This window comes from Canis lupus, chromosome 6, assembly GCF_003254725.2.
Source record: "Canis lupus dingo isolate Sandy chromosome 6, ASM325472v2, whole genome shotgun sequence".
In the NCBI taxonomy this organism is placed as follows: Eukaryota; Metazoa; Chordata; class Mammalia; order Carnivora; family Canidae; genus Canis; species Canis lupus.
In genome coordinates, this window is record NC_064248.1 from 63,276,598 (window position 1) to 63,285,016 (window position 8,419).

The following is an 8,419-nucleotide window of genomic DNA, read 5'->3' on the forward strand; positions in this document are numbered from 1 at the left end:
AGGCAGGTGATAATTGCTGCTTTGCAAGTGGGTCTGTACACTGACATCCATATGAACTGCAGAGATGGTTTCACTTTACCTTCTCTGGCTCCTTCCTCATTCCTGAGATCTCCCTTAGACAAGAAGGAGCTGACACTGAGGGGTACAGAATTATGAAGGAAACCACAATGTCACTCCAAAATATGCCAATTTTGGCAGAGGGTTATTTTGAGCTGAAGGCACTTGAAAAATAGCCAGCTCAGGAAGGGTGCTCTCACCTTCCCTTTTCTTCCTAAAAGCAGGAGATGAAACTCCCATGTGAAAGGTGTCTTTCCTGTACCTGGAGAAAAGAAACATTCTTATCACCAGAATCAGGGAGTTGAAGCTGAGAGAATTGCTGAGAGAATTCTGTACAAACAGACCTTGTTAAAATGACTCCGTTCTTCCTGTAGCTTCCCCACATTTTTTAGTAGCTTTTCCACAGTTGTCTCTAATGACCAACCTAGTATAAAAGCATTTAGGTTTTGCCACTGTTTTGGGTCTTCATTTCCTTATGGAGGCTCCCATGTCACAGAAAACTTATATTGAATAAATCAGGATTTTTTCCCTATTAATTAGTTTTGTTAGTTTAATCCTCAGACCCAGCTGGAGACTCTAGGAGGGTAGAGGTAAAGTGTTCCCCGTCTTCCAATTACCTCTGGATAATGATAGCTTTGCCTCTGGAGAAAATGGTCAGATTTTTCCATTGTCCTTTCCTTGAAAATGTCTAGTAAAACTCGAGATATAGAGGCTTGTATAGTCTTACATCAGGCACACACAGGGAGGTAGGATTAGGATCACATTTTCAGAGGCATATGTGGTGTAGTCAGGACTGTGGCAGCAACCGCCAGTGGGTTTCTCAGCAGTCGGTTGCCATTAAATTATCAATGGCAAGTGTCGCCATCCAACATTTATGTAGCGAGACCCTGCCTATTAAGTGTGCAATGATTGTTAAGTCACCAATAAGGAGATCCTGAAGGCTGTAAGAGGGAAAAATAGTTTTCTGTTTCTCTCTCCCCAAAGCAATTTTTTCCCTTGGGTATTATGTAATAAGTTCTGTGGGAGCAGCTGGTTATGGTGGTAAAATCTACTTCCAAGTAGGAGAGTAAAAAATTAAAATCGATAAAAACCAGTTACATTTGATTTAAAAAGATACCATTTTTGTGTAAATAAATATGTGTATATATATGTAGATACGTAGAAAATCATTTGAAAAAATGTACTTAAGAGTATTAACAGTGGTTCTGTATGGGTTTCGACAGAAGTACTCTGAAAAGTATTCACTGGCTCTATAAGGTACAATTTACATATATTCATACAAAATACATACAAAATACACTCATTTTGAAATAAGTCAATCAGAAAAGGACAAACATTATATGGTCTCATTCATTTGGGGAATATAAAATTCAGTGAAAGGGAATAAAGGGAAAGGAGAGAAAATGAGTGAAAATATCAGTGAGGGTGACAAAACATGAGAGACATCTAACTCTGGGAAACGAACAAGGGGTAGTGGAAAGGGAGGTGGGCGGGGGGGTTGGGTGACTGGGTGATGGGCACTGAGGGGGGCACTTGGTGGGATGAGCACTGAGTGTTATGCTAAATGTTGGCAAATTGAACTCCAATAAAAAAAAAAACACTCATTTTAAGCATACAGCTTGAATGTGACAATGTATACACATTTGTAATCACCTCACACAATCAAGACAAAACATTTGCATCTTCCCCTGGAAGTTTCTTCATGCTCCTTTTAATCAATTCCAGCTCCCCCAACCTCCAGCCCCAGGCAATCCCTGATGTGCTCTTCTACTTTGTGCTTTCTTCCTTTTGTTTATCTGAGTATTATAATATTCTTCAATGAACATGTATCTCTTTTTATTAAGAAAAAAAGTATTTTAAAATAAAAAATTTTAAACTATGATAAAAAATAGAAAAGCAATGCAAAAAAAATCTATTAAATGAAGTCATTTCAAAATTAACCAATGTATCCCACCACCACCCGCCCCCGCCCCCCGCCCCCCGCAACATATGCATGGAAGTGTGGGATTTCCATTGTCCTGCTTCACTTCCCTGACTCTAAAGGACCTCTCCCCATCCACCCACCTACCTACACTCTCCTAAATCAGCAGCTCACCAACCCCTCATGAATCAATAGCCTCTGGGGATTATGACAGTCTTCTCACCCAAAATGGAAAAAAATGAGACAGCCCCCTTTTTTCTGGAGGTTGTACATATGTAACAGAGCAATTTATTGTTTAGGATAGTAATTTAAATTACTCCTTTTCCTTCAATTCTGTTTAAAATACCTCCCAGTGGTAAAGTGATAATTAAACATAGTGGAACCTTCACCAGTCCAAACAAATTTAAAAAAGACTGCCTTCCTCGGATGTCTCTCCTTGCCAAACCACTGGAAACATTCTGAGACTACAGGAAATGAAGAAAAACAGTGGTGAATGAACTAGACAGGATCTTGGGATTAGGTGAGTATGGTGCCGACCTAGGAAGCTTGTGGCTTCCCTGCCTACAAATGTTATGAAGGAGATCCTAGACTAGATATCAGGTACACAAAGTGCTTCCATGGAAGCCAAGACAAATGATCAAATATTTATTGAACACCCGGGGGCCTAATGTCTAGATACAAAGTCTTCCTTTGTACCCAAGTACCATGTACACTTCCAATGATGTAGCCTAGAAACCCTGATTAGAACACACAGGTTTATTTGGCCCTAAGGGAGTCCAGATGCAATATACACTGCCTGTTTACCTTGCATAAGACTGTCACATAATGTTACTTTTCTTCATTTTCTCCAACTCACAGATGAGGAGATCAAGGCTTTGAGGGTTTAGGTAAGTCACCTGAGGCTGCACAAAGCAGCAGAACTGGAATTTAAATCTCCAAAGCCCTGCTCTCCTGAAGGGCCTCCTGCCTGTTGCTCTGCAAATAATGACGGCAGCACCCTTTAGTTGGCTCCGGAATGTTGCACTGAAAACATTTGCAAAGAATTGTCACAGTTGTTGGGAAGGTTTATGCCTGTACTTCCTCTTCTCTGAGAGCATTTCTTTCTTCCATTCATTTCCTCCTGATTCCTCAAGTGTGAGATAAAGTAAAATAAAAATGACTGGCGCTTATTTGTTTGTCTATTTGTGGTTGAGAAAACACTATCACCATGGAGAAAGGGAATAATTCATATAAATGGCATTCTGTGTTCCTTTACTCAGGCTAATCCATGAGAATGATTTCTTTATGGAATTGAGTGGTCTTTGGAATGCACTACAGAAGGAACCTCTGCTTTTCCCTCAACCTCGGAATTAATAAGATTAATTAATATAGTTAATATTTGTTGTTGTACTGACAGTGTAAAATGGAAAATGGGGAAATTCTGTATATGCAGAACACACAGTCACTAAGTGTTTTTACAGAGATTATCTTACTCTTATTAACGTTCTTGTTCTTCAGTTTACAAAGTGACTTAGAGAGGTTAAATAATTTGTTCAAGGTCACACTGGTGGTAATTGCTCAAGATCGGCAGAGCCAGGTTCCAAACCCAGGCTGTGTGATTCCAGAGCTGTTACACTGTACTATGCTGCTTCCCAAATTCATCTGGGTTCTCAAGGGTTTTTTAGTAGCTTTTCCACAATTCATCCTGAATTCATTTAAATAATAATAATATAGTTAACATTTCCTTCAAAGAGCTTTGGAAAACATGGGGGGAAAACAACAAAAATCAAGCAATATTAGAAATAAATGAGTCAAGTGCAAAGAGAAGAAAGAGGCCAGTTGATAAGGAAGAAGGCATGAAATGGGGTTAGGGCCAGCAGGGTCTTGATCTCTAACCATCACTGCCTAAGGCAGGGAGTTGTGGTGACATTTCAAAAGGGATTCAACAGAGAGTGATGAGAGCTTTTAATTGTTTGGCTGGTGTGTGTTTTCTGAAACTCTTTTGTAAAGAGAAGTGTCAGAAGGAGTGGGAAGGATGATACTAAGGGATGGGCTTTTAAAGTGATTAATTGGAACGAATTACATTCATTTGAATGTTTAAGTGCTGGCAAGATGGATAAGAAATCACTTTAATCCCTTTATGGCACTGCCTCATATAGTATTAGGCCTGGTCACAGAAGGTTATAACAACTGGTCTAGACGGGGCATGATCCTAATAAGGTCACAGCCACAGAGGTCATAGAGGCTGCCTATTTGTAATAGAGGACATCTTTTCCACCTGGCCATGATTGGCCAGCCACCTGCAGGATACTGGTGACAAAGGAATCTGAGCGAGGGAATATGTGCAAATCCATGACCATCCTCACACAAAGGCTTGTATTTATCTTGCCAGTGTTCAATGGTGGGGTCTTTTACGGTACATAAGCGAATATTTTTGAGTACTCAGTATATGTTGGGTTCCCATTATGGAAATAGGTATAGTTATTATTAATTTAGAAATGAAATCCTGGCAGCTTTTTCTTTTTTTTCCTTTTTGAAATGTCTCTCACATGCATCTTTTCTGTTTCACTTGTTACTGTCTTAGGTCAGGACCTCTTATTTCACATCAGGATTATTGTCAGAGCCTCCTAAAATAGAATAGAATAGAAATAAATTGTTTTCAAGTGGAAGGGACATGATTTAGTCTAAATCAGTTTCAAGGCTCAGACCTTACCATAGACTAACTTCCCTTAAATCATTGCTTTTATCATGATGTTTCTTTAATCTTCTCAAGAATATTCAGATTTTAGGGCACCTGGGTAGCTCAGTGGTTGAGGGTCTGCCTTCAGTTCAGGTTATGATCCCAGGATCCTGGGATCGAATCCTGCAGCAGGCTCCCTGCAGGGAGTCTGCTTCTCCCTCTGCCTAATCTCTGCCTCTCTGTGTGTGTCTCTCATGAATAAATAAACAAAATCTTAAAAAAGAATACTCAGATCTTGCCCTTTGAGTTTTAACTCGCAGCTTGGCTTTAAGGTCCCACCTTGCATTGTGACTCTACTCTATGTGTCCAGTCTCATTTTTTTCTCAAGTTCCTAAAGCATATTCTCTTCTCTAGCTAAGCCTAACTCCTTGTGGTTCACTCCTCAGGTCTGTCTCTGAGACTTTGCTCATGCTATTCCTTTCTTCTACCTCATTCATGCTCACACCTGCAGATTGTCTAGCTGATTGTTTGGTAAGTGCTTAAAAATCTGGCCCTTTATAGAGCCAAGCAGAAACATTCTGGGTACTACGTTTAAGAACACATCCACCATCCGATTTTAAAAATTAAAGTGACATTTGCCTGTCTTCTGTGTTTACTTAATGATCTCTGGTCTTTCAGTAGTTTTCACTGTCATTTATTGAGCCTGGAAACATGAATTCACTGTGGGGGAGCTGTGTGCTCTCTGACGATTACCTTGTAGAGGTCTTGATTTAATTCTTCTGACTTTTTTTTTCTACCTTTTTAGTTTGAATACCATTCATCTTTACGGAGAAGATGGAAATAAAAGACACAAAGGTTTTATTTTGGGGGGAGGTTTTTCTTTTCTTTTTTTTTTTTTTACATGCACAAACTCCTATTAGTTCCAATGTAATCCTGATTAAATATAAGCCCAGGTTTTATTGATTTTCGCGTTTTTTGCAACAAGTTTCACATTACAGTTTCACACAATCCTACATAGGTTGGTGCCATTCTTTTATTCTTCTATGTTCAATGGGCTTTTTCTCCCCATGCTTTGTATGTACCTAATTTATAGAAGAGCCTATGAGAAAGCAGGCTGTGTAATTACATTGCTTTCTCCCTTTCTTCCTCGTGGAGAAATCACATAATCAGCATTTCTTTTTGATCTTAAACTCTTGAGCTGTATTCCCTTTAAGAATCTTCAGCCTTGGAATCGTATTGTTTTCTGTACTTCAATCTTAGACTTTCTAAACTTGAACTACATTCAACTTTTCTTTTTCTGATGATCATCCAGGGATACTTTTCTCCTGGGGCACCATTTCTTTCATTTCACCAACAAACTCTTGCTTGCAGGTCTTAGGTTCAGAGTTAAAATTCATCCGGTCATTTCATTGACTCTTTGGGAAATGAAATAGTGTGTTTAGCCACAAATTAATCAAAAATTGTTTAGCTGAATGAGACACTTAGTAAATGTCCAGATTTTTGAAGCTATATCATTACTCTTTCTTATTCTTTCCCACCAAATCCTTCATATTTATTCCCGTGAGAGTGCATTTATTTACCATGCCACACCACAAGCTCAAGTATACTTCCTGTATAACCCCTATTCTGTGTTAGTATGTAAAACCTCCAAGATTGTGGGAATGTGAGAATTGTGCCCGACCCATCTCTCAGTTATTATTTTATTTTTTATTTTATTTATTTTTAAAAAGATTTTATTTGTAAGTAATCTCTACACCCAATGTGGGGCTCAAACTTACAATCAGAGATCAAGAGTTGCAGGTTGACCGACTGAGCCAGCCAGGTGCCCCCCTCAGTTCTTATTTTAATTGAAATGATTTGGCACTACACTAGTACTGTCATTCTTGTTTCTACATAACTTTAATGAGAATTGTTTGCTTGCAAGAAATAGGTACCTACTCAAACCAACTTAAGCTAAAAATGGGCTACTTAATGAAAGAATACAGTGGTATGTCATAGAATATGTGACTAAGGAGAACAGCTGGGCTCCACAAGGAACTCATCTGACAACTGGACATTTAGAGTTGATATTACTCTGTGTTCCTTTGAACTCGGGGTGCACTTACACCATTCTCCAGCCTCTGCTTCAGCAAGCACAAGGCAGGCAATGATGATCTTATCTCCAGTGGACATGACCTTTCAGACCAAGTACTCAAGCACCAAGACTCAGTCGTGATATCCCTACCTCAAACTCTTTCTGAATCTTACTGCCTTGGGATGCCATATGACTTACTTTCTTTTGTGTCACAAGCATTTGGAGCTGGAGAGAAAAGGGACACATGATATATACAGGGGAAAAAAGCTTTTCTAAGAAGCTCACACGTAAGAAACATGTGAGGGAACAGCAGAAATGATTTGGAATTTCTGAATCACCATTTTCTACCCTAATTATTGCCATAGATCTGTTTCTGTGTTTAATATCCTTCCTCTGCGATTACATTAAGTAATGTCTGGCCAAATGCAATCTTACACTTTTTTTGTAAAGTATACTCCCATCTTAGACATGAGTCTTTAATTCCAGCATTTTAAATCATAGTTTAGAACTTAAATTTCATTCATTGATATCGCCCATATCCTTCTCTTCCTCCCAAAGGAAACCAAATGAAAACACACACCTATAATCTCAAAAGTTTCAATTTCCATCCAATTATATTATTATCCTTAGGATACCCCACAGTGTCCCTCTAAGAATCACTATGATTGGATAACTGGCTTGGGCATATTCTTGAGAAAGAGAGCAATACTAGTTTCTTCGGTCTTCTGTGGCTACCCCTAAGCTCCTAAGCCTGGGGGAACTACCAACACCAAGATACAGTCTTTCCTCCCAAGGTCAGTATTTGATATCCTTGAACTACCTACCAGGGTTGTTCAATTCCTTTCTAGCATTCTTTCCTTCCTCAAGCAGAGTCTAGTCACTGCCCTTCTCCCCTTCACTAGGAAGCACATTCTTACTGTGCATTGCCAGTAGGACAGCATCTTCTTTTTCTTTTCTGTCACATCCTTATACTCTTTATTTAGATTCTGATTGTGATTCTCCTCTCCTTCAGATTCTTCTGTTGAGCTTGAGATAAAACCACTTTTGTAAAAGGTCTGGATTTACCTTTTGGGGGAAACTCATATCTATTGTGTGTATTTTTAGTCCAATAAAATTTCTTCTTCAATTGACCTTTGCTTTCTCTTTTTCCTTTTCATTCATTTCTATCTGTGCTATTGGTTAAAGTACTGACCGTCTTCACCTTTAAAGTCAGGATCTTGTACTTTTTAGCTTTTCTTTTAATCCTTTTTTATTGGAATTATTTATGCTCAGATGCTTTCTGTGAGGATAAAACATATTTTTCCAATCTCTTCATACATTCAAGCATGTAAGTTAGCTAGCTAGTATTCACTATTTCCTTAGCTTATCTTTGCTTCTGACAGGAAGACAAACTTAGCTTTTTCTCTGCTTTTCTTTTTTTTAAAGATTTTATTTATTTATTCATGAGAGACACACAGAGAGAGACAGAGACAGAGGTGGAAGGAGAAGCAGGCTCCATGCAGGGAGCCTGACATGGGACTGGATCCCAGCTCTCCAGGATCATGCCCTGGGCTGAAGGCGGCGCTAAACCTCTGAGCCACCAAGGCTGCCCTTTGTCTGCTTTTCATTTAACTAATGCCATTATGTCCCCTGAATTTTGGTTGGTGGTGAGACATTATATATATATATTATCCTATATAGCATTATTTTACTTTACTGTCTCTTGGAA

The 8,419-nt window shown here is 38.9% G+C and overlaps 1 protein-coding gene across 1 annotated transcript in view; it reads left to right on the forward strand.

Moving 5' to 3' along the window:
* LOC112640984 (uricase) overlaps positions 1-8,419 on the forward strand; it is a 77,519-nt gene that overhangs the window by 20,299 nt on the left and 48,801 nt on the right. The window lies entirely within an intron of this gene.